We start from the raw sequence: 27,600 nt of genomic DNA, 5'->3' as shown, positions 1-27,600 counted from the left end.
AGTTCTGCTAGCACATTGTGTTCATGACTGGTACCAGGAATAACTGATAGGAAACTGGGTCAGAAGGAGAAGAAATGGAGCCCCCCTGCAAGGCAGGGCTGGAATATGGAAGGTATAAGCTGTCAGTGGCACACAATGAGAGCAGCTCCATCCTCCCCCCTCCTCACATGATGCAGAATAGCTGCAGACCCGGCGATTTAGGATGCAGCACAGGTAACCGAGCACAGGGGGCGGGGCCCGGTGACGTCTGGGAGAGTGGGCGGGGCCAGAGCATTAATCACAGGAGCTTTAATAGTGAAGCAGCCAGTGGTGTGCACGGGCTCCATGTGAGCTGCTCCTCTCCTCCCTCCTCCTCCTCCTCTCCTCCTCCACAGCTGCCCTCCCCCCTCTTTTGTGAGGGCTGCAGATAAGAGACAGAAGGGACAGGGCTGCCAGGCGATCAGTACTATTTCACTGCACCACAAGGAGGTGAAAACAAGAGGAGGGACCGGCAGCAGCGTGCACGGAGGAAGGATGCTCAGCTGATGGGCAGTGACAGCCGTCCGCATCTGTAGGGGATTGATCAGACAGCCGTGCTAGGGGGAGCGATGCGAAGCAGCAGTCTCCAGCGTGAATGAAGCCAGCGCCGACTACTGTGTAAGGTTGTCCTGTGATGGTGGCTAGTGCCAGGCCAGCTGGCATCTGAGGGGCACCCTGTGATCGTCCAGAGAGTGGAAGCCATCCGTGTCTCCTCGCCCTGTCCGCACCAGTCTCACCGTGTACACAAGAGACACCTTGGAAAATGGCCACACTGCTGCGGAAAATAGGACTCATCCGTCTTCACGACAGAGATACGGAGGACCCCAAGCATCACCACCATCACCACCGCAACCAGCAGGGATCGCTGAAGAAGGGCAAGAACAGCACCAACAAGCAGCAAGGAGGCTCGGCTGGAGGGGGCTGTGGGGGCAGCAGCGGCGGGGGCAGCGGGGGCTGCTGCAGTAATAACACCACAGAGGGCATCCTCAGCCACACAGCCGACAGCAAGGCCAAGAAGAACGAGCAGTGCCACAAGGACAAGCATGGCAGCGCGGGCCAAGCCAAGGAGAAGAGCTGTGCCAAAGAGACCAGCACCCCCACCATCACCAAGGAGTCCAAACAGCCAGGTGGGGGCAGCGCGGGAGGGGGCAACAAGCAGAGCGGGGGCTCCTCGCTGCAGCCCCTCCTGCCCCCCAACAGGCAGCACTGCACCCAGGTGAGGAGCCGGCGGCTGATGAAGGAGCTGCAAGACATCCGCAAACTCAGCGACCACTTCATCTCGGTGGAGCTGGTGGATGACAGCCTCTTTGACTGGAACGTCAAGCTGCACCAGGTGGACAAGGACTCCACCCTGTGGCAGGACATGAAGGAGACCAACACGGAGTACATCCTGCTCAAACCTCACCTTCCCGGACAACTTCCCCTTCTCCCCCCCATTCATGAGGGTGCTGAGCCCCAGGCTGGAGAACGGCTATGTGCTGGATGGGGGCGCTATATGCATGGAGCTGCTCACCCCAGGGGATGGTCCAGTGCCTACACGGTGGAGGCAGTCATGAGGCAGTTCGCTGCCAGCCTAGTCAAAGGCCAGGTAAGTGTGCAGGTTCTTCCATGCCAGCTGTTTCTTTCCTGCTTATTGCCCTTGTTCTGTAATGGGCCGTGCTAGTGCTGAGCCTGTGCCCTGGTATGGGGGCATTGGTCATGGTGCAGTAGTGAGGTCAGTTCTTTTATACCCACCACCTATAGAGGGACTGCAGACTTCATTGTAAAACCATCTATACAATATGGCATCCTATACAGGTGGAAGCTGAAAGCAGCCACCACCTATGTACAGCATCCTCATCCCTATCATCCATTATCCCTTATGCCTGGTAAAGTAATGGGGGCAATGCAGGTGGGAGGCATGGGATAGAATTCCTGGGTCTTTGGGGCTGATATGATCATGGGCCCAGAGTATTGTTAGCAGATAGTCATTGTGCCTCCCTAGATTGGGGGGGGGGGGGTGATTAGTCAGTGACCATTTGCTGACCTCACATTTTAATTCCAGGTCTAGCCTTTGTCAGCCGCGTTCAGATCACATCTGTTTGCCGGGTTTGAGGTTATAGCGCCCAAAGGAATATTATGTAGAGCAAGGTTTGCCCTCCTCAGGGATGTTCACCAGTGGTGAGATCAGTGCAGGTTTAACCCTTACTGTGCTTTATTTATGTATCTGTATGATATATATTTATATAGCTCATTGTGACAATAGGAGAGAGCCCAAGAATTAAGTACCAGCCAGTTATGACTATTCAACATACACGTCATCCTCATTAGACTAACAAGCCTGGTAATGTAAGGATGTGTGTGAATGGGATGGATACATTGTAACACCCCAAGCTGTATGAAGGGTGGCGTTACAAAGAAGGCATTAGAAAGGGAGAGCACTCCACCGTAATTGATGGTCACTGCGATAAATGGAAATTTACAATGGCTAACCCTCATTTTCTTATTAATGTTAGGACAATCGCATGAAATAGGTAACTGGGATCATTGCCTATAGATAAGCCTTTCTACCACAGGTCTGGTACCACAGTTAGAACTCAAATACATTATGAATTGCATTTTTAGGTATATATATGTTTTATAAGTGGGATATTTGTAGTATAGATACTAGTATAGTGCATAAAATAGTATACTGTGCTGTATCTGCAGATACTGGAATAGGTAATGGCCCCATTGTATATAACCTGATGTCTTTGTTGTGTGTACTGAATACGTCATGATGCTTTTATGTATTACCTCATTACCCCACCATCTGCTCTTCTATTTCTGCTTGTCAGTTCAGATTACACGATATTGCCTGGAAGTATAACTTGTAATATATACATAGATATGCATACTATGACAATACTAGATCTGCAGTCAGTTTGGGACAGGAACATTTAGATGTGGATGAAGTGATATAGATGATATATATTATCGAACACGGTTACCAGTTCAGTATAGAAGAAAATCCAGTCCTGTATGTAGAATTTCATGCACAGTCTAGAATACAAGCAGCTACCTAGGAAAGTAGCTGACAATAAATACATACACCCCTTTATAAGCCATCCATACCTGACCAGCCTTTTTCACACAGGGAAGACCCCATGTGAAAGAAATGATCTGCTATTATAACCAAAGGCCCCTGTGCATGCCAGCTCTGGAGAAAGATGGGGCATACCACCACGCTCATTGAAATCAATTGACATGTATTGTTTTCAGTGATTGGTGGCCTTTCATGGGCTACATCTGTGCAGTAGGGTAGCTCCTGATTGGTGAATGCCCCTGCTATTACCCTGTTGGGGAATATTACATTATCTTGACTGACATTCTCATTATAAAATTGATCTTGTCAAGACCATATTAAGAATGGCTTTAGCCTAAAGCTGCCCATACACTGTGTCTTCTACACCAATAGTCACTGATATGTGTCCTTGTTATCAATGCCGTGCCTTGCCTACAGTGCCCTTGGCCAGTTTAATTGCACTTTTTTTTCTAGCATCCATCAATAGCTCCTCATGCATGATGCCATTCTTGGTCTAATGATCGCTAGGTCGGCATAACTGAAGGCAACCAGAGTCACTAACCAGTCAATTATTACAGAAGTGGAACATTTACTCTTTAAAGGGAATGGGTCATCAAAAAATGATCTCGTTTTTCGATCAAGTTTTTATGTTAAACATGTTTGTTTGTTTTTTATCCTGGGTGTTGTTTACTATCTATAACATAAAGTAATCCTGAAATCTTACAGTTTTTATTTTCAACACTAGGCCTAAAACAAAGCCGAGGCTTTTTGTTCTGTCTGTGGTGATAAGAAGAGGCTGCTGTAAAGTTATCTGTACAGCCTACAGCTCCAGTAGATAGATTGCACCAGTATAAGACAATAGCAGCTCCCTGGGGAATGACCTCTTCAGAGGTCACAGAGTTCTGAGTATTGAATCACATTCATTTCAAGGGGACAGGTCCTGTCTATTGATAGGGGTTATCATAAAGCACATCACTAAGTTCTGTTAAAAACAGCCCTGACAAGATGGCAGCCCACATAACAATGTACAAACAATTAAATAAAACATTAAATTCAGAACAGAAACAGATTAAAAAAAGAAAATGTTTCAGTAAGAGAAAATCTATGCCATACATTTAACCCTAAGATGCTTATATGTATACTAGTTTTGTAGTGACTGGAGGAGTTTCTACATGGGGATGTTGCTTTGGCAGCATTAAAGACCTGTTACAAATTTATCATTCTACATCCTATGGCTATGCTCTATGCCACATGTCCCTCCACATAGATTGAATGTGGCAGTAAGGCTGCATTCACACATTCTGTACATACGGTCCGTAAGCGTACTGTGTGTCATGGACTGAACTGTTGGAATGGCCTAATTAATTTTGGTGTTTGCCATGTGATAGGGAGTAGGGATGAGGGAACCGGCCCAGGTTCGGGTTCGTATGAACCTGAACTATCGGCTTCTGATTCACTCTGTCTGTCCGCTCCGTGGAGAGGGTGAATACAACCTTGAGGACCGCCTGGAAAACTGGGATACAGACATAGCCATAGGCTGTATCCCAGTTTTCTAGGCAGTCCTCCTGCTGTATCCACCCTCTCCACAGAGCGGGCAGACAGAGGGAATCAGAAGCCGAACCTGGGCCGGTTCCCTCATCCCTAGTGATTAGCACTAACCACTTAAAGGGGTAGTGCACCAAATTTTTTTTTCTTTCAAATCAACTGCTGCCATGAAGTGCCAGAGATTTGTAATTTACTTCTATTAAAAAATCTCAAGCCTTCCAGTACTTATCAGCTGCTGTATGCCCAGCAGGAAGTGGTATTATTTCCAGTCTGGAGAGCAGGAGAGGTTTTCTATGGGGATTTGCTCCTTCTCTGGACAGTTCCTGACATGGACAGAGGAAGCAACAGAGAGCACTGTGTCAGACAGGAAAGAAAACACCACTTCCTGCTGGACACACAGCAGCTGATAAGTACTGGAAGGCTTGAGATTTTTTTAATAGAAGTAAATTACAAATCTCTGGCACTTCATGGCAGCAGTTGATTTAAAAGAAATTTTTTTTGGGTGCACTACCCCTTTAATGACTCAGCCAGTTTTAATTTTTGCACTTTTATTTTTTCCCGTGGTGTTCACCTAGAGACCCATATGAGCTCTTTTTGCAACACCTACTGTACTGCAAGACAGGCTACATTTTTCCATAAAATATTCTGTGATCCTTATATCACTTTTATTTTTTGGCCTATTGGGCTATTTCAGGCCTAATTTTTGTGCCATTATCTGTTCTTTCTGTTTGTACCTTGCTTGCGCATAAGCAATGTTTTGATCACTTTTCATTACAATATTTCTGGATTTGATGGGACCAAAAATCTGCAATTATGCACTTTGGTGTTATTTATTTTTTGTGCTTATGCCTTTTACCGTCTGATATTAGGTATGCAATAATTTAATAATCTGGACAATTCCACATTTGGTGATAGCAAATATGTTTTATTTTTTTGTTTATAAAATGGGAAAATATGGGTAACAAACTTTTACTATGGAAGGGAAGCTTTAATTATTAAATAAACTTTTTTTTTTTTAACAGTAATTTGTCATTCCCCAAGGAACTCCTATAAACAGTGCAATGTACTGCATTGATCTATGTATTCAGTGCTCAATTACTAAGGGCTGCTGAAGCCCCTAGTAATTAATAGCCGAGTCGGGACTAGCATCATTAGGTTGCTGAGGCCCAGTAAGTATTACAGGTCTCAAGAATTCAATCTGCCACTAGACCACCACGGAGGCTTTTTTAACAGCATTTAAATGCTGCTGTCAGTTTTGACAGCCTTCATCATATTGTATGACAAGAAAACACCTGCGATCGTTATTTAACACAATGAATTAGACTCTAATTTTGAAAACAAAGAAATGTGGGAACACAGCCTTAATCAGATTATTTATGACAAAAAAAGACCTGTGATGAAGCCTGGTAAAGCCAATTACGTGGCAAAGCCCAGACAGTCAATTCGGGCAAAATTGCAGAGCCCACAAAATTAATCAAGTGTGACCATAGCCTGAGGCCACGACTAGACAACATCTTTTTTTTGGATGGTTGTCATTTTGCAGCTAAATGACATCAGTTTTAAAATAAGGTACATTATGTGATTGACATTGTGTGGTCATGGCCTAAGGCTCACACATGCAGTGATGCAATGAAAAGGCAATAGGAATGCATAGTTTAATTGCAGTAATTAATCATTTTATTGCAGTGCTGCATCATTAATTTAGTTGCTGTCCAACCATCCTTCATTGTGTTAGCGCAATGAAACTCCAATGTGTGTGAACATACCCTAAAGGTGTTCCAATGTATTATGCCATAAATTTCGAAAACTCCTGTGTAGACTGAGATTAAAGCAACTCAGTAACAGAGGTATAGCAGATTACTTGCAGGAAATTCAGGCAATGCTCTTGATTGGAAAAAAAATTGATGATGAATATTGGGTGCTTGAGATAATATTTTATATATGAGCATGTGTATAGATGGATAAATGAATAAACAGAAAGAACATTAGAACAGTACAATCATTTCCATTGTGTCAAATGCATATATACACAAATGTGAAAAAATATGAAAATGAAAAGATTAGTGTCTATGTAATAGAGACAGGATTTGGAGGTGTTTATTTATTTAAATGAACCCATGTCATTGTTGGCAGTGCCCAGTGTCTTTCCATTTCCAGCAATTATCTATTACATTCTGGCAGTGATCCTGGTGCTCTGTTACAATCACTGGAACATATTACCCCAATTCCTCTTTCACTCTGAGATCAGGTTAAGCATCTGATCTCCCGCAGTTACCTTTCATAGTGGCTATTATCTGCACAGTGGTCAAGATAATACTTTATTGTCAACATACTGGAGTAGTGACACAATGTAAATAGGGCTTTACTTTTGTGTTGCTGTTTGTAAAGCTTTTATGTTGGTGTTGTATTTTTGTGGCAATGTAGTGGTAGTGGGAGTTGGGGTTTTTACTTTTTATTTTATGTGATTATTGCTTTTCAGCAAGAAAAAATATATACTATATACAGTATACTACATAGTAAAAGCAATGCTTAGAAGACATGCTGGCTTTTAGATGCAAATATCAGTGAAAAGAAAATGACATTTAATTATTTTTTCTATTTAGTTATGTAGTCCGTTAATAGATACATGGAGCCTGACAATGGAGATTTTACCTAACTGTACACAGTTTTTTTTTTTTTTGCCCCAGTCTTTTTGTCTAACTTCGATTTCTGGGAGAAAAAGTAGTTGTCAGCTCTATTCGCTCCCGAAGGTCTAATTACACTGTAAGGCGGGATTCACACAGCGTAAAACACCGGACTTCTTTGACCCAGCCGGGTCACAGTGCGGCCAGTGTTAGTGAAGATCATCTTCATTTCGATTGAATTCGGATGCGGGCCCACCCATGTCCGCCCACATTCCAATTCACATTGCAGACAACTGACATGTCTGTGCGGCCGCTCAAAACTAACCTTTCAGTTTTCCGCGTGGCTGGTTGGAATCCCGGCCGGAGCGTATAAGTACAACTTATGGTTTGCGTAAATCATGGCCGTTGTGGCAAATTGCAACTATTGCAGAAACCTATGGTGACATACTGGGTGAGTAATGCTTTTTTTTTTTTTTTTTTTTTGGTAATTTTATGGCATTCCCTTCCCCATAGCCAATTTTTTCAGAACCCGTTCTGATTTGGCTGACGACCGATTGTCAGATAGGGCTGCACTACTGATTGAGCCTTGTGAAAGCTCTGTAAACAAAAGCTCTGTAAACAAGCATGATGTCCATGCAGCCCTTGCTGCACGATGGTCGATCTGTGCAGTAGGCCCAGTAAAGGAGCGCCGATCTGCTAGGTTTACAATTGTGATGGGGCCGTCTAATACGGCTCTAAGGGGCCTATTCCACGGAGCGATAATCGTCCGAATCGAAGCGATAATCGGCCAATCGCTCCGTGAAATAGAGAGAACGATCAGCCGATGATTGTGTATTTAGGTTCAGACCTAAAATCATCAGTGATTGGCTGAGCGGTCTATCAGTTTAGACAGCCCCGCTCCGAAGCTGCTGCGGCGCAGGACCAGTAGAGAAGGAGAAGACCTGCAGCCCGGACAGGTAATGTATGGTGCAAGGGCTTGCAAGGACATCGTTAACGGTACATCGGTAATCGGTACTGGTCGGATGGCCGGATGATCTTTAGCGCCTTAGAGTTCTGATGTGGGCGCATCCATGCATACCCGCATCAGAAATCCCCACTGCACACTTTGAAGCGAGCGACCGGAGCCGCTCGCTCCACGGTGTGCTTTGACAGGGTTTTCTGTCCTGAGGCGTAATTCATATGTCAGAGAAATGATGGCATAGTGTGTGTGTTGGGGGGGAAGGAAGGGGTGAAACCCCAACCCAACCTAGCGAATGTAGTGCATAAAAAAATCTGAATGTGGGAACATACTCTGATGATACTGGTGATATATTATTAAAATACATATAAGAATTTTATAGTGAAAAAAAAACAATAGATCTTACCAACTACTTTTTTTTTTTTTTTTTTTTAAAAGGAACTTCACTTTTTACATCCACCTTGGCATAAACCACACATTTTACCATTTCTTTTTTGTGTTCTGAATGAGTAATGCATATGAGATGAGAGAAGTGAGGGTAGAGATGGGGTTTGGGAAAGTATGTGACTTACGTGACTTAGCGCGTCATAACATCTTTGAGACTTTCTGTTTACCATGTGGTGCTATGGGACTGAAGGGAGGGACCACTATGGTATCTTTAAAGTCTAACTCCCCTGGCAGCAGCCAGCTTCATTATCATTTGCAAAACCTATAGCTATATAATTTAGTGGCTTCTAATAATATTTTGTTGTCTCTATGGGATCCAGAATATATTCAACATAACATCAGTATTTCAGCACTATTGCATCCTTGTTTCTGTACAGTAAATATTCATGGGTGTAAATATTCTAGACAGAAAATTGAATGACACAATGGATGACAAAATAAATAGAAATACTGATGCAATGCAAATCGAATACAGATGCATCCTTGTTTTAATTTCTCTGCATAAACTTCAATGGGTGTATTCCATCCACAAAACAGATAAAAGTAGCATATGTGGCTTGTAAGTACTGTACATGTAGCTGAAGTTGTCACATAAAGATACCTCTAGTATGTAATGGGCTTATTCTCTATCCTGCATATCATTAGTTCAGACCAGAGGAAGCATGTCAGCACCTGGGCCCTACCTGAGGTGCTGACAGTGTGCTGTAGTTGGCAGTCCCCTTGTTAGGAGGTTACCTTTTGGTAATTTGTCCGTGGTTGTGGCTCAGCATTTGTGCCTTACTCTGGCACTCCTCACCACTCCTTCCTCCTCCCTCTTCTTCATGAATTATCAATGCTGCTCGGCCTCCTACTCACTCAGCTGTCAGTATCTGCCAATAGAGGACTGATCTGGCAGATACTGACTGACAGCTAAGTGAGCAGGAGGCTGGGCGACATTGATTTATTTATGAAAAAGAAGGAGGAGGAAGAAGGAGTGGTAAAGTGTGCCAGAGTGCTGCACAACTTCTCTTTGACTGATTATTACAGTAGGTTGTGCACAATCCACTCCACTGACAAATTACCAAAAGGCACCATGCTTACTAGGGTACTGCCTACTACAGCACACTGTCAGCACCTGAGGTAGGATACAGATGCTGACAGATTCCCTTTAAAGGGGTACTCCGGCCGGGGGGTATTTTGAAGCTGTGGCCGGGGTGGGAGTGGTTATGGACGGCGGAGGTAACTTACCTCCCTGTTTACAGCACGGGGTCCCGGATCGTGCCGCCCGGTACACACCTCCCGCGGCCGCTTCCTGGTGTGAGCTGCCGTATGAGACGTGACGTCTCAAGGCAGCTCAGCCATTCAGCGGCTGCGAAGTCCAGCCTCGGCCGCTGAATGGCTGATCTGCCTTGAGAACGTCACGTCTCATGCGGCAGCTCACATCAGGAAGCCGCCGCGGGACGGTTGGTATGGGCGGCGCGATCCGGGACCCGGAGATGGAACCGGGAAGGTAAGTGACCTTCGCCGTCCATTACCACCCCCTCCCCGGGTAAAAATACATGGGGCCAGAGTACCCCTTTAAGTCAATGGAAAAACAGCTGTCTTTGCACACACATCCAAGTGTGTAGGAGCGGTTATGACAACTTCTATTTGTTGTGATTTTGTTTTGCACCTGGTGATCAGAGAGACTATGCCACCTTACACAGGGAATGTTAAATGATTCACCTTCAGGCTACCTTTATTAGATACATTATTTATCTGCCTGTCTACCTTTGTTGTGCTCATTACGTTGGCTCATTTTAATAGTCTTTGGATAGAATCAACAAATCCACAGCATAGTTGTATCCTGGAGGAGTGATACTACACTGCCAAGTGAGAGAAAAATCCTTCCTAAAAACACAATGATAGAAAGTATTTTATGTAGCGAAACCCAGAAAGCTTATATTGCCATATACCATACAAGGCTGTGTTCACATCTTGTTTATTTCCTTTATAGTACATTTAACTTTGCTGCATATAAAGACGCAATCAACAATTCTAATGTATACAGCAAAAAGTATGTTTAAGTCAAATTTTATTGTTGTTTTGTTTTTTTAGATCGGGTTTACACTACGTAAAAAACAAGGCCGTATTTCACATAAACGGCCATATTTGCACAAACAACGTCCGTTTTTGGAAAATTGTTTTTGCAAATATGGCCGTTGTTATGAAATACGGCCGTGTTTTTTACGTAGTGTGAACATAGCCTCATAGTGTAAGTCAATAAAAAATGGATTCTGCTATATGGTATACAGCAGGATCTGTTTTTGCATCTGATAACATATACTGTTTGGTTTGATTTTTTTTCACTTTTAAGTGTATAAAACATATGAGTTAAATGTATACAAAAACGAATTGTGAACGCAACCTAACAGCCAAGTTGTTATTTTAAAATGCTATAGAATCTCTCTTTTCACTAGTAATAGAAAAAGATATATTGTGTGTCCAGAGCGTTGAGAAGAGGAAAATGTAGTCTTATAAATAATTTATAGCTCCAATATTACTCTTTCGTGTAATTCTACATAATGAATGTGCGTCATAGCCTTCAAGGATAATATCCTACATAGCTTAAAATGACTTACCAGTACAGTAAAACAGAAGTCTATATCTGTACAATCCTTTTTTTTCCACAAATGTATTCAGCATAGCTTTTTGTGTCAGGTTGTGTGATTTAAAAGGGTTTAAATTTTGTAAATCCGCATAGATTTTCCTGAAGTGTGAGTGGGACCTGACCTTGAGTAGTCCACACTTGAACAGAGCTGTATGTACAGTAAATATATATATATATATATATATATATATATATATATAATGTTCCATGGAGGTTTCCTTAATCTCGCGGCTTAAAAATCTAATTTTGACCTAGGAACAAAATAAAAGTTATGCCTATTGCTTATTACACTAATATCACATGTCACTTATAGTGGTAAATCACATATAGTGGTAAATGCATCTACTTTTAAATATTTTTTATTTCCTCACTAAAATATACTAAGGATTCATTTACCATTCGGAGCTTTCCTCCAGGAATATCACAGATCTCTTAGTCTAAATTATACCAATCTCTCGGGATGGTTAATTATTTTTCTGGCACATGTAAGGGATACATGGGAATTATCACCTTGGTTCATTAGCAATTGCTTTATCATCAAAGGTAATGGTTGTAAATAAGTTGTATCCAATTGTGAATACAATAACATATATATAATAAACAATAAATATGTAAAGTACCAAATGATAGTCTGTAGACAGAAACCCAGCCCAGCTTCCTTTGAGTTTTATTAGTCATAGCAGCTTGTCTGTAGACTATGTGTACTTTTGCTGTGCTACCCCCATGAAAATACTTTGGCTCTTCCAGTCATGTGATTGTGAATCACACTTTATATCTGGGATGGGGAACCTTCAGCCCTCCAGCTGTTGCAAAACTACAATTCCCTTCATGCCTGGACAGCCAAAGGACCATTTTAGCTGTTTGATTTGTGGAATAGCAATAGTGAGTTGCAGTCTATCCATCAAGATCCTTTAAAAAAAAACACATATCTAATGTTCACATACCATATCAGTCTATGGGCAACAGATGGCATCTATTTAAAGTGAACCTATACCCAGAGATTTATCAATCAAGGCTGGTGGGGCAGGGAGACTCCACCAGAGGCTGCCTCCATGACTTGTGGTTCAGGCAGCATGAAAGTGATAACAGGTTCCTTTTAATGGGTACATCATGCAAAAGCTCAAAAAGTGTCTATTAAATAGATCCCATATTGGTCTATGGGTGATAGATGCCACTGTTAAACATCCATCACAGCCTCCTCTTAAAGGGGTTGTCCAGTATTTTTTTTCAATCAACTGGTGTCAGAAAGTTATATAGATTTGTAATTTACTTCAATTAAAAAATCTGCAGTCTTCCCATACTTATTAGCTACTATTAGAGATGAGCGAACCTCGAGCATGCTCGAGTCTATCCGAACCCGAGCATTCGGCATAGCGGGGGCTGCTGAAGTTGGATAAAGCTCTTAAGCTATCTGGAAAACATTAATACGTGGATATGTTTTCCACATAGCCTTAAGGCTTTATCCAAGTTCAGCAGCCCCTGCTATGCCGAATGCTCGGGTTCGGATAGACTCGAGCATGCTCAAGGTTCGCTCATCTCTAGCTACTATATGTCCTGCAGGAAGTGTTGTTTTATTTTCAGTCTGACACAGTGCTCTCTGCTGACATCTCTGGCCGAGACAAGAACTGTCCAGACCAGTAGCAAATCCCCATAGAAAACCTCTCCTGCTCTGGACAGTTCCTGTCTCAGCCAGAGATGTCAGCAGAGAGCACTGTGTCTGAATGTAAATAAAACAATACTTCCTGCAGGATATACAGCAGCTGATAAGTATGGGAAGACTTGAGATTTTTAAATAGAAGTACATTACAAATCTATATAACTTTCTGACACCAGTTGATTTTAAAGAAATTTTTTTTTCACCGGACAACCCCTTTAAGGTATGCATCTAGAGATTTTCCTAATGTATACACAATAGGGAATGGACAACTGTAATGTACACATAGCTTTACCACAATCTATATATTTAGAGTATACTGTTTATTATTCTGTACTTCTGTGCACAGGTGCCTGTTTTCATTTTTTTTCGTTCCCAGAATGAAACAGAATTTTCATTCAGTCCTGCCTTTACTCCCTGATCCCCCCCCCCTCCCCCCCCCCCCCCCCACACACACTTGCAGTACCTCCTTTCCCGCTCTCCTCACCTAAAAGCACTGTTGATTACTGCAGTAACAATTAGATTATCCTGTCCCCCGTATTACTGCTGAAGTCCTTTACATTGGGGGCATGGATCATAAGATGCTAACCATAAGACCAATGTACAGGATGTCATCAAAAGAGAAAATAATGAGGAATACATCATGTGATCTGAGCACGTACAGTATGTACATATACAGTTATGCTCCTTTATGCTGCTGACCGGTTCCTTTGCCACTCTTCCAGTTATCCACCCAAAGAGATCTCAGTACAGTGGGTGATGAATGGCCACTATGCAAATTGTAAGGAAAAACATGGTCACAGTGGCCAGACATCAACCTTTCAAACCGTCTGAAATGTAGAAGGGAAGTGTGTTAGCTGAACATGGTGTGAACAGAGCGTCAACACTAATTGATAGGCTTGAGGCCTTCTCTTGTGGAAGGGTACCTGAAGATATGCAATATGTTTTGTATGGTGCTGTATACAGCACATAGAAGCTTTCTATGGTATAAAATGGTGCTTTACCTTTATTCTCCAGTACCTGGCTGTATATGACTAGCATTGCTTTCTTCTGGTGTATGTGTAAGAGTGTGGGGTCTATCAGTAATACAGTAAGCTAGCATTGCCTTGTGTAATTAAGGGCTGTATAAGCCGGGATTTATGGATATTTGATCCACTCTAGTCACTAGGATTGACCTGTACCTGCCATTCACCTCTGTGCTAAGTCCACTGAGAACTATGTATGGCATAGTTATATTGTTTAATACAGCTGTTATTTATTATTATTATTATTATTATTATTATTATTAGTGTACCTTAAAATACATGATAACTCTCTCTATAAGATCAGTACATTTAACTTTTCTCATATTTTATAAAAACTTTGGTTATTTTGCATTGTAGTTGTGTCTTTATTTAAGGCGTAATTAAAATAATATAATGTTTTCTTAAACCAGCAAAATGTATATTTTAAATTTCTACTTTCAGACTCCACTTTTCTTTGTCCAGAGGAGAGTGCTTATATAGCAATTCTCTAATAAATTATCAGTTTACATCAGGATCAGGCATGCTGGATTTCAACATGGCTGATTATTTGTTGCAGAGGATGACAAGGCACAGCAAAAAGGGGTCTGACAGTGGCCTTTTACCATCTCCACATTAAAAAATAAAAAAAACTAGTGTGGCCAAGACAAGCATGCATGTTTATGGTGCAGGTGGATTGGATATCCATCAGCTACATAAGTACTCACAAGTAGTGATGAGTAAACTTACCGAAAGTTTGGGTTTGGCAACATTTGTCCGGACCTGGACGCTCAGTATTTGACTCCCGGCATCTGGAGGAGTTGGATGCAGCCCTAGGGCTGCCAGGAAAACATAGATAAAGCTTTGGCTGGGTTCACACACAGTATGACAGAACGGCCGGTGTCAGTGAAGTTAATTTCTTTAGAATTGGCATGCGGGCACATTCTGGTGTGCCCGCATCCCAATTACCCGTAGTCGGAGCCGCACTTTAGCTTGTCTGCTCTGTCAGTCTTGTGCGGCCGCTATTCAATGATGTTTTTTCTAATTTTCCATTTTACTGTCCATATTATAAAATAATCTTAAAATTTGCAGTTTTCATTGTCACTAGGTCTAAGTTTAAGCTGAGACTTCCTGCTGTGTCTGTGGTGAGGTGAGCTGTACAGAATTACAGCAACATGTGACACCAATAGATAGAGGAGACAATAGCAGCTCCCTTTGGAATTACCTCTTCAGAGGCCACACTATGCTCAGTAATATTTCACATTCATCTCAAGGGCAAACTTTGTCTATTGTTGCCTGTGTCCATGAGTCTTGCTGTAAAACATGTCACTAAATGCTGTTAAAACAGCTCAGGCAAGATGGCAGTCCCCTCATAACAATGTACAAAAAGTGAAATGGAAAAAAATTAGTCAGAAAATAGAAACCGATTATAATAAAAGAACAATGAACTAACTCTAATCTGTAACATAAAATCTACACGACAAATTCCCTTTAAGGTCTTTGTATTTGTACTGAGCTGAGTTCCTACCGTTGAGCCATTGTAACACATTAATTTGTTTCTTATTTAGTAATTCTGTTGTAAAATTGCTCTTGTGCTTGGGTGTATTTTCCTGTTGTTACTCTCCCAGTTGAAGGAATCAAACTCTATCACTGGCAGCCCCATATTGAATGAATAGAGAGTTGTTGTGCTTGTTTGTCTCACCTTTGTTTTCAGCCCAGAGAGTTGTATCCTTGTCTGGGAAATTGCTGAGGTTTCCAGTTGGTTAGCCCTCAAATAATTAGATGCTTATTCCCTATCCTGTGGATGATAATAATCATAGTGATATTAATAGAATCCACAGCAAATTCAATATCAATGGCTTGACATTGACATCACTGGCTTATCGTTTCTTTAGGTCCAGACATAAAAGCACACTACCTGTAATAGCGATGTGCAGCCGTCGGCTGGTGACTGTGTAAAAAAATAAATAAACTTCTACATACCTCTCTATGCTCCGTGACGCCCTGCTAGCATTGGTCCGCTCCGGGCACTGCCTAGCACTGTCCCGGTGATTAACTGAGCGACCTGTCTTCAGACATCACCAGGAGCGGACTGAAGCTAGCAGGGCATCAGGCACCGTGAAGAGGTATGTAGGAGTTTATTGTTTTTCACAAGGGTTGCATGGACATCGCCAACAATTTCTGTGCAGCCCTTGCAGCCTGATTATTGAACAGTGTATGGGCTCAGTAAGCGCGTGCCTATCTACAAGATCAGCGCTCACAGAAAGTCATCTGGCTGTGTAATAGAGCCCTTATACTGGCACCGGCATTAAGTCTAAGAGCCCTATTACACCAACAGATTATCTGACAGATTTTTTTGATCCAAAGCCAGGAGTGGACTATAAACAGACAATGGGTAATAAAAGAAAGACTGAGATTTCTCCTCTTTTCAATGCCATTCTTGGATTTGGCTTAAAGGGGGCTGTCCAGCGAAAATCTTTTTTTTTTCTTTCAAATAAACTGGTGTCAGAAAGTTATATAGATTTGTAATTTACTTCTATTTAAAAATCTCAAGTCTTACAGTACTTATTAGCTGCTGTATGTGCTGCAGGAAATGTTGTTTTATTTTCAGTCTGAGACAGTGCTCTCTGCTGACATCTCTGGCCGAGACAGGAACTGTCCAGAGCAGGAGAGGTTTTCTATAAGAATTCATAGAAAATAGAGATGAACGAACCGAGTTCGTGTTCGAGTCGATCCGAACGTTCGGTATTTGATTACCTGGGGCTGCTGAACTTGGATAAAGCTCTAAGGTTGTCTGGAAAACATGGATACAGCCAATGACTATATCCATGTTTTCCACATAGCCTTAGGGCTTTATCCAAGTTCAGCAGCCACCGCTAATCAAATGCCAAACGATCGGGTTCGGATCGACTCGAGCATGCTCCAGGTTCGCTCATCTCTAATAGAAAACCGAGACAGGAACTCTATAGAGAAGGAGAGGCATTTTATGGGAATTCCTATAGAAAGCCTCTCCTGCTCTGGACAGCAAATTACAAATTGCAAATCTGACGCCAGTTGATTTGAAAGAAAATTTTTTTGGGCTGGGCAACCCCTTTAAATAATCTGTTGGTGTAATAGACCCTTAGTAAATTCCCCCATAAGCCTCTGTTCCTTTTGTTTGTGGTTTATGGGGCATTTGAATCATTTTGAGCCCCACATCCCACTGACCTTGTGATTTTTAAATGTGTATGTGCGTTTGTGTGAACACTTTTAATGTATATAAGTGAATGGTAATATTAACATCCTGGTGGAAATTTGATTGTGGGCTCTTTTTCATGGTGACCACTCATTGGGATAACTGCACTTGTTCTATTCTGTGTAGCTTTATCTAGAACTATTATTGAGTGACACATGCTGATTTTCAGCGGGAAGCTAAGCTCCACTTCATTACATCTGTGCGATAAAGGAGATCAAGGTTACTCATTCTGTAGGTGAAGCTGGGAGGCATTCTCCACTACTTCTCTTCTAGTTACAGACATTCAGGTATTGTTAGCCTTGCTGATAATGTGGCTTTGAAATAAAGCATTCAAACCTAGTGGAACCCTGGTGGGCTGAAGACAATTAACCCGTTCATCAATGAAAGGCCTCCAAACGCACAATGCCGAGTAGAAATGTATTCACAATCATCGATTTTCAGCCATGATTTTTATCTCAGTTGTGTAGCATCTATTATTGTTCTTTGAGTGATACAGTAAATGGTATTATCCTCTCATCTGAGACCCTGGTTTATATTAACCATTGTATGAGAGCTGTGACATATAGGAATTACTGCTAACTGGGATTCACATTGACCTATTTTACTTTAATCTAGAGATCTGCTTAGTGTAAACTAAAAGTTTTGCCTTAGATAATTACTACTTTATAGGAACTTTAGAGTATATCCCTGTACACTGCTGATATGCTCACATTTAGCTGCATTGAATAAGCATTTTTAGGGGTGGTTTTACACAGTGGTAGACACCAGTTTTACAGAGACACACTAAAGACCATGACAGTGATAACAGTACCGTTATATCCACTGACTCACAGCTGATGTCGTCTTGCATTCATTCTTTCTTCTCCACCCTGCTCGAACCCCCATTTTTTAAAGGGAATGTGTCTAAATTTTCTTTTACTGATTAGAAACAAATACGTTTTTATTTTCCGACTTATTTCACTATTTGTGCATTGTTTTGGGGGCTGCCATATTGCCTGGGCTGTTTCTTCTTGACATGCTTTACAGGAAGTCTTGTGGACATAGACGACAGTAGACAGACTCTGTCCCCTTGAGAATATTGTAAAACATCACTGAGCGCGCTCTGTAAACTTTGAAAAGGTCATTAAACAGGGAGCTTCTATTGTCTTGTACTGATGCTATCTACTGTACCTAGACGACGCTATAATGCTGTACAGATCACTTTACAGCAGACTCCTCTTATCACCACAGACAAAACAGGAGGTGTCAGCTTAGTTTTAGCCCCAATATTTCCGGATTATTTTATAATATAGATAGAAAAATGGAAAATTAGAAAAAAGTCTCCAAAAATTTTTTAAAAACTATGTTTAACATAAAAACTGTCAGGTTAATGCATTACCTGGCTGCACTCCTGCTTGCTTCTCAGGCACCCAGTTCCCTGTTTCCCGCTCATCCGATCAGTGGGTGCAGCGGGACAGTACACTGATTGGTTGAGCAGGTGCCAGGAAGTTGGGAGCCTGAGAAGCAAGCAGGCAGGTAATGTATTAGCCGGACAGAGGTGGGTTTAGTGGGAAGGGGCTTTACATATTTTCAGCGGCATAAAATATAAGACCCATAGAAAATAACAGGACACAGGATCACAGTGGGCATTTACCTTTTACACCAAGACATCAAAATTTATTTCAATTTCTCCGGACTTGATGTGACAAAATAAATCAGCAATATTTACCGTGTGGGATTAGGAATTTGATAATTTAATAGTTCAGGCGATTCCACATGCAGCTATAGCAAGTATTTTATTATTTTATTTTTTTATATATTTTTTAATAATTAATAGGGATTTATGCAATTAGTCCTTAACTACTAAGGGCTGCTGAAGCCCAAAGTAATGATGCGCCGAGCTGTGATCAGCATCAAAGTGTCACTGAGGCCTGTCCGGAAAAGTACAAATGAGCAGAATCTCCTGATCACATCAGGGGAGGCTGATCACCACACTCCGTGATTAATAGCATTTAAATGCTGCTGCACAAAATGCTGTTTTGACTGTGGCATTTAATTGGTTAATTAGCTGTTGCAAATGATCAGTTTGCGTCACCTAATTGCCGCAGTGCCTTACTGCTAGCCCTGTCTGTACTCTCCTAACGGTACCATGACAGGTATACCCATCATCTGTCATTAAGGGGTTAAAGTGGTATTGTTTCTGTTCTTTTTAATATGTTGGGACGTGACATAGGAGAAGGTTTGGTAGGCAAGGTTTGTCTGTTTGCTGATAACACAAAAGTGTGCAATAGAGATGATATTCCCGAAAGTAATCATTTTGCTTTACTAGATACGTAGTCAAAACAATGGAAACTGCAGTTCAATGTTTCCAAATGTAAAATAATGCACTTGGGGAGTAGGAATCCTCTATCCAAGTATCATATTGGCAGTTTTGTGCTAGCCAAGACTTCAGAAGAATCACCAGTGCAACCAGTCAGTAAGGAAAGCTCATCGTATGCTGGGCTGTATACAGGGCCGGATTAAAGTGAGGACACAAGGGGCATGTGTCCAGGGGCCTCCACCACTAGGGGGCCCCCACCAGCCCAAACCCAGAAGTGGTGTCTGGGAACCAGTCCCACGCGCAAAAAGCATGTGGAAACCCTACCTGGACACAGCACTGGCCACACTGCATGCTGTCCAGGAAGGGAGGGAGGTTTAGGGTTAATCCTGTGTAAGCATCTCCCTCCCGGCAGGCTCAGACTCCCCCCTGATGGGTCTTTGAATGGATTCTTCCTGTCAAGCTTCCGGGTGCCTGTCTCCTGCCGAGGTCCTCACTCCCCCTTGCCCCTCCCCCTCACTGAGGAGAGGACTGCATGGGACCTTAGCAAGGAAACCTGATCTCTCCAGCAGGGATGTGACATCATGGAGCATCTGTCACAGTGGCTGATAGGCTGAAGGAACAGAGAAGAGCCAGAAGAGAGAAGACCTGTCATCTGCCTAGATCAGGTGAGTATGAGGTTTTGTTTTGTATTGGCACAACAGAGCAGGGGTATATACTATAGAGGCATATATCAGAGCAGGGATATATACTATAGGGGCATATATCAGAGCAGGGGTATATACTATAGGGGCATATATCAGAGCAGGGGTATATACTATAGGGGCCGATATCAGAGCAGGGGGCATATACTATGGGGGCATATATTAGAGCCGAGGGCATATACTATGGGGGCATATATCAGAGCAGGGGTATATACTATAGGGGCATATATCAGAGCAGAGGTATATATATATATATATATATATATATATAGCCTGTGCGGCATATGACATGTAGCCTGTGTGCAGTGTATGATATATAGCCTGTGTGCAGCCTATGATATATAGCCTGTGTGAAGTGTATGAATACATAGCCTGTGTGCAGTGTATGGTATATAGCCTGTGTGCAGCCTATGATATATTGCCTGTGTGCATTGTATGGTATATAGCCTGTGTGCAGCCTATGATATATAGCCTGTGTGCAATAAATGACATATAGCCTGTGTGCAGTGTATGGTATATAGCCTGTGTGCAGCCTATGATATATTGCCTGTGTGCAGTGTATGTTATATAGCCTGTGTGCAGCCTATAATATATAGCCTGTGTGCAGTGTATGGTATATAGTCTGTGTGCAGCCTATGATATATAGCCTGTGTGCAGTGTATGGTATATAGCCTATGTGCAGTGTATGGTATATAGCCTGTATGCAGTATATGACATGTAACCTGTGTGCAGTGTATGGTATATAGCCTGTGTGCAGTGTATGGTATATAGCCTGTGTGCAGTGTGTGGTATATAGCCTGTGTGCAGTATATGACATGTAACCTGTGTGCAGTGTATGATATATAGCGTGTGTGCAGTATATGACATGTAACCTGTGTGCAGTGTATGATATATAGCCTGTGTGCAGCATATGACATATAGCCTGTGTGCAGTGTATGATATATAGCCTGTGTGCAGCCTATGATATATAGCCTGTGTGCCGCATATGGTGTATATATAGCCTGTGTGCAGCATAAGGTATATATAGCCTGTGTGCAGCATATGACATGTAGCCTGTGTGCAGATATATATGCCATGATCCTTAGGGTATATTCACATGTACCATATCCGCTATAGATTATACACAGCCTTTAAGTACTTTCTGCTCTTTACTGCTTCAGGTAGTTTTTTATGGTTGGGAACTGAAGATGGGACCTAGACTTGCAAGTCCAGGTTCTGCCTGCGATTCACAACTGCATATGCTAGCTGTGGTGGCTAACACAGTGGGCAAGAGCGCACAGAAAGTGCTAAAGTGCTCTGTTCTCGCATTGAATTAAGTGGGAACACACCGCAATGCTCACCCCTCCCCCATCCTGTCTCTAGGGACCATCACATGCAGAACATAGGAGGATGCTGAGCCATACAGCCAGGAGTGAGGAGGGGTAGGTGCTAAGTCCCCTACAGTAATCAGCCACCTGTATAGATTGCTGTATGGTTTATTTGTGGGGGAAGAAAATGGGGGGGGCCCCCAACAAAATTGTTGCCCAGGGCCTCCACCAACCTTAATCCGGCCCTGGCTGTATAGCAAGAGGGATTTTGTGATCCTGCTGTATTTCTGAATGCCATTAAAGCTTAACTGTCATTTCAGGGTCATTTTTTTGAAAACATTAAATATCAACAGTACAAGCGATTTTAAGAAACTCTGTAATTGGTTTTACAAACCAAAAGAGTTTCCTTCTGTACTGAAAAAGCAATCTCCCAGCCTCCCCCTTCACTGCAGAAACAGCAGGATTTCTGTCTCCATTATGTGGCTATGGAGAGGGGAGGGGCTGTTAGGAATGACTGAGCACGGAGCAGTCCTGCACAGCACAACACCCTGCAATCTTCTCTCAGTAAGTTCATAGATAAGCACTGACCTTTCTGACCCCAGAGTCCTGCGGTTTAGGTGCCCAGACAGTCTACAAACAGCTGACCTTCATGTCACCTCTTCCTGCTCCCTCATCTCCCTCGGCCCCTCCCCCCTCCATAAGGATAGAATGGAGAGAGCAGAGCCCGTCTTCACTGGCTTCTCTGTAATGAAGACGTGTTTGCCTGATAATGCACAGATAAGAAGTCAGGGGGGGAGGCTGGGAGATTGCTTCTTGAGTACAGAAGGAGGCTTTTTTGGCTGATAAAACCTATTACAGAGTTTCTTAAAATCGCTTATACTACAGATTTCTGCAATAAAAAAAAATATGACAGTTACGCTTTAACAGCTGCAAGATGCCTCCATAATCATGCACAAAAAACAACAACAAAATCTTAATTTTGAAAATAAAAACAAACAAAAGTATTTTGTATCTGTATCTGGTTTTATTTAATGCTAAAAATAGGAACTGATACATTGGGGGACATGTATTAAAAGGCAAAAATGCCTTTTTTAGGTGCAGATTGGCCCGATTGGCGGAAAAATATTCACAAAAGGTTTTTTTACCAATACTTTATTCACATTGGATCTGCGCCACCTTCGACAGTGGGGCGGAGAGGGGGCGTTATAGGGGGGTTCGGCAGCACGCAGAGGGGGCGCGGCCTCTGCGTGCGCCTCATTTATAATTTTTCCAGACCGGCTCCGTGAGTACGGGATTTATGTAGAGGCAATGCGCCTCTACATAAATCTCCTGAGCTCCGGAGCTGCAGGGACATTCGTAAGACTTCATTAATGTCCCTGATTGTCTTTAAAGAGACTCTGTCAGCAGGTTTGGGCTCTCCTACCTCAGGGAAGCATAAAATAGTGACATAGAAGCTGAACAGAATGATGTTGTGGGGGGTTGTGGCAAGAATCCTATGCTCCTGCGTATCAGGAGAACAGCTGAACAGAATGATTTAATATATTGTTCTATTCAGAATTTCTGTCACTAGTTTATGCTAGTATGCTATGTCATTTTGCAGAAAGTGAGGAGGCTGAAGTTGGACCATCACATATTGTGAATGATATGATCCAATCTTATCTATATACTGGTTTCACCTTTCCCCGTAATCCTATCTGTGATGAGACTGCTGAAAAGGTTTCTCTACAGAACATGTGAAAATATGCAGGAGACAGCACTTCCGTGGTGGTGCTCGAGGTGAAAAAACTTGCAATGGTAGAAAGAGCCCGGCACTCACCAAGTAAATTATGTTTCTTTTATTGCAGTGCAGCAAACATGTGGTACAAAAAGGACGCGTTTCGGCCAAGCATGGCCTTTATCAGCCTAAAGGTGTACCTCTTGTTGGTGTACACCTTTAGGCTGGGTTCACACTACGTATACTTCAGTCAGTATTGTGGTCCTCATATTGCTACCAAAACCAGGAGTGGATTAAAAACACAGAAAGGCTCTGTTCACACAATGTGGAAATTGAGTGGATGGCCGCCATATAACAGTAAATAACTGCTATTATTTCAATATAACAGCCGTTGTTTTAAAATAACAACAAATATTTGCCATTAAATGGCGGCCATCCACTCAATTTCAACATTGTGTGAACAGATCCTTTCTGTGTTTTTAATCCACTCCTGGTTTTGGTTGCAATATGAGGACCACAATACTGACTGAAATATACGTAGTGTGAACCCAGCCTTAAGCTGATGAAGGCCATGCTTGGCCGAAACGCGTCCTTTTTGTGCCACATGTTTGCTGCACTGCAATAAAAGAAGCATCATTTACTTGGTGAGTGCCGGGCTCTTTCTACCATCTCTACAGAACATGACAGATCAGATTATTATTAGACACAGTGGCTGAAATAAAAGCTACATGATTTCAGGGTTATATTGTAATATCGATAGTAAAATGGAAATTAGAGAAAACATCAATAAAAATTCCATAAAACTATGTTTAACATAAAAACTTGATTCAAACCATAGTTCATTTTCCAATGGCACATTCCCTTTAGTACGGCTGTGAAAATTCTTTGCCTTTATTTATTACTAAAAATAGGTTAAAAGCTTAGATCCTGTTAAAAAAAAAAAATAGCAATACCACCTGGAATTACATCCATGGCCTCATTCTATTTTGTAAATGGAATAGTTTCCTATTTAACACTAAATATAAAAGAATAGAAGTAGGATAGTAAAGTGTATTGAGTATCCTTAAAAAATTCATCACCTTAATGTGTTAGAGAACTTATACTGAACCGTAATTTAATTTGTGATGCATTTCTTTCAAGCAGCCGCAAGTGTTTTAGTATGCCACTCACTTTTAGCACAGATTGAGGAGCTAGTTAGTCATTTCAAATCATGCCGAGAACATATACAGGCTCACTGCAGTGCTAACCAACAAAGAGCTTAAGCCATCAATTTTAGATGGGGGTGATTCTAGGACCCTGACATTCATAATACTCTGGCAAGTGCTTTTAGTAGGGGATGTGCTTGACATTACAGCATCACCTTGCCATCATGTGCCAATTATGGCCATGCTATTATTGAGACCTCACTGTACTGTAGTTACCACCAACAAAATAGTGTCAAATAGTTTCCCAGATGGTTATAGTAAGAGATTTATGAAAGGGTATAAATATACACCTGGTCTAAATTGCCCAATGCAACCAATCACAGCTCCTCTTATATTTTACCAGAGCTGAAAGCTGAGCTGTGATTGGTTGCTGTGGGCAGTTTACATCAGGTGTATATAATAATAATAATAATGTCCACTTTTGTGCCCTAAACAGTAGTAAATCCTACTTTGTACCCCACACATTAATAGTGCCCCCTTTTGTGCTTCTGCACAATAATTCTATACCTGCCTTTACAAAGCAAAATTGCCCTTTTTAGAGGCCTACTCCCATTAGTTGTGCCCCCCTTACTGTCCTCCTTATATGATTAGTGGACCTACGCAGTCACAGTGCCTCCACACAGTAATACTGCCCCTTTAGTGCCCTTGATAGTATCCACAGAGTAAGAGTGTCCCCCGGAATAAAAAACAAACATTAAACTAAAATTAGTACTTACCTAACCCCATTTCCATGCTAAGTGGTGCAGCTCAGGCTACTGCCATCTAGTGGCCTTAGGACTACATTGTAAGAAGCATGATGCAAATGTGATTACATCATTGCTTAACACTGGAGTTTGTTGAGCCTTGTAGGTTACCAGCTTGAAGTGCCAGTGGCCTATCAAAGTATATGGCTAGACAGAGAGGTAATTGTTCCCTGCTGCACCATAGTGTTTTGTTGTATCTCTGTCCAGAGGATGCAGATATAGCTGAAAGTGGCACAAGAAGGCAGCTTTCACTATTGATGTCCTACCATGAGAATAACCTACCTATGGTCTACTATAAAGTTACAATAATACCATATGCTGTTGGACTGCGCTTGGGTGACCTTTGATTACTAATTGTATTATCCTATTTTTTAATTTTGTTCATTTATTTTTCTGTAAAAGGTCTACTGGCTTGTTCACACACCATCAAAATGACATTGTGTTTTAACGGCTGTTGTTATAAAACATAACATGGTGTGTTATCATAACCTAAAATAGGTATAGGGTTTGAAAAAGAAATCAAATCAAGTCTATAAGGGATTTCTACATAAATATTGGTTGGGGTTCACTAAACAGAACCCAATGTACTAACAAAAGTCTCTTCCTCTCCCTGTTGTGAGGTGACATGAGTTGGTGCTATTAGGGAATTTAGCACTTGATTTTACCTCGATTATTTCATAGCTAATTACTGAGAATGCTGTGTAATCCTCTTACTTGGAGGTTCTAGGGTTGGTAGAAGATTCTTTTTTTTTACCTTTTTGATCACGAAAAAAAAGAGATAGACTAATAGAAACTTAAAGGAGTATTCTAGAGGTTATTTCTTTAAAAGCCAACCAGGCTTACGGTGCGGTAAAATATTGTGTCAATGTCAGCACAAAAGTCTCTCGGCCCAGCCAGTCGCAGACCACAGCAATGTCCCTCCTCAGCCATATTTGAGAATAGGCTGAAGCTTGTTTTGTCAGTACTGCGTTCAGTTCTGGTCTAGGTTGACAAAAAAGCAGCAATGTTTTAATTCTGGAAAAATCACTTGGGCACTTTTGGCTCTTATGTCAAAAATTTTGGGGAAAAAATATATATTTTGGTCTTATTGCAGACCATTTCAGTTACCATTTGGAACTCCACTTCACAAATATGTCTAATTTTATATATGTCAAGAACATTAGGATAAGCTAAGATAATGTGGATCATTTCATTATCAAATTGTGTTATTGTGTTTTGTTATACGCAATTGAATTCCACTAATGCCTAGATGCAATGTTTCAATACCAGGAATATATGGTTTGAAGCTTATTAATACTGTTCCATATTTTTTCCTATAGGGTCGTATTTGTAGGAAAGCTGGAAAATCTAAAAAGGCCTTTAGTCGCAAAGAGGCAGAAGCAACATTTAAAAGTTTGGTGAAGACCCATGAGAAGTATGGTTGGGTTACTCCTCCAGTGTCTGATGGTTGACATAAATCACCCTGAGAAATAGACTTCAAGACAGGGAGAAGGAAACCACCTCACCGAGAGAAAATGATATATATTTAAGAAACAAAAATCACTATGCCATCTCCTCAGTGCTGTACATCATACATCATTCATCTGTCTTTTTCTACTTCACCTTCAGTTTAAGAATGTGATTGACAGGAAGACTTAATTTATTTATGTTCAGAAGTGTTTACACTGGAAGAAATGGAAGAAGAAAAGTGCGTGGCACGGAATGTGATGTTGCAGTCATGCTTCAAGATTGATAATCGAACATCTTCAGGTCACTGTCCAGAGGAGTTTAAGATTGCTTCATTGTCCATCCTAGACGCATGGTTTTTTGGCTTCTTCCATTGACAGCAGCGCCAAAAAGCAACAGTGGAAGTTGTAGCCACTGATGCTCAATTAATGTAAATGTACATGAAGCCGTTAATATTTAATAGGCAAGCAGTGCATTGCAGGTACATGTTTGCTGTGCTGTTTATCTTTGTCTCTTTTCCTGGCAGGTCAACACAACATTGAAGATTTGTCTTTATGTGGAGCTGTGGTCCGCTGTGACTCAAACTTTAGACCTCATTTGTGTTCGATGTGATCTGTGTTGGATAACTGACGAAATATAACAGTGGAAAAAAAATAATAAAGAGTTATAGTGTGGAACTATTGTAAAATAAAATCATTTCAAAGGTATTTGTAGGTTTATGTTGACAATAGCGCTCACTAATAATCAGCGGCTGGGAGGTCAGGGGCCATGTTTTGTGTCATTAGTAAAAGTCCCTTTGCCTCTTCAGATTCACTCATTAATACAGTAATTAGATGAACCCTAGCAGGAATCTTAACCTGACATTTCTATTAGCGGATAATCTTTTTTTTATACCTTCGCTGATGGTAAGGTCCAATTGTTTCTCTTATCCAGTTCATGTTGTCTATTTACAGCTACAATAAACATAAAGACTTGCACTTGCACTGTCACCACAAAGTATCACATATTTATAAGTGATATAATGCTATCAT

General features: G+C 41.7%; 1 pseudogene; it reads left to right on the top strand.

Moving 5' to 3' along the window:
- The first annotated feature begins 542 nt into the window (after window positions 1-542).
- Window positions 543-27,258, top strand: LOC138775115 (ubiquitin-conjugating enzyme E2Q-like protein 1; annotated as a pseudogene).
- The last annotated feature ends 342 nt before the right edge of the window (window positions 27,259-27,600 follow it).

The sequence above is a fragment of the Dendropsophus ebraccatus genome, unplaced genomic scaffold, assembly GCF_027789765.1.
Source record: "Dendropsophus ebraccatus isolate aDenEbr1 unplaced genomic scaffold, aDenEbr1.pat pat_scaffold_1367_ctg1, whole genome shotgun sequence".
Lineage (NCBI taxonomy): Eukaryota > Metazoa > Chordata > Amphibia > Anura > Hylidae > Dendropsophus > Dendropsophus ebraccatus.
Note: the sequence above shows the minus strand (reverse complement) of the source record. Positions and strands in the feature narration are given on the sequence as shown.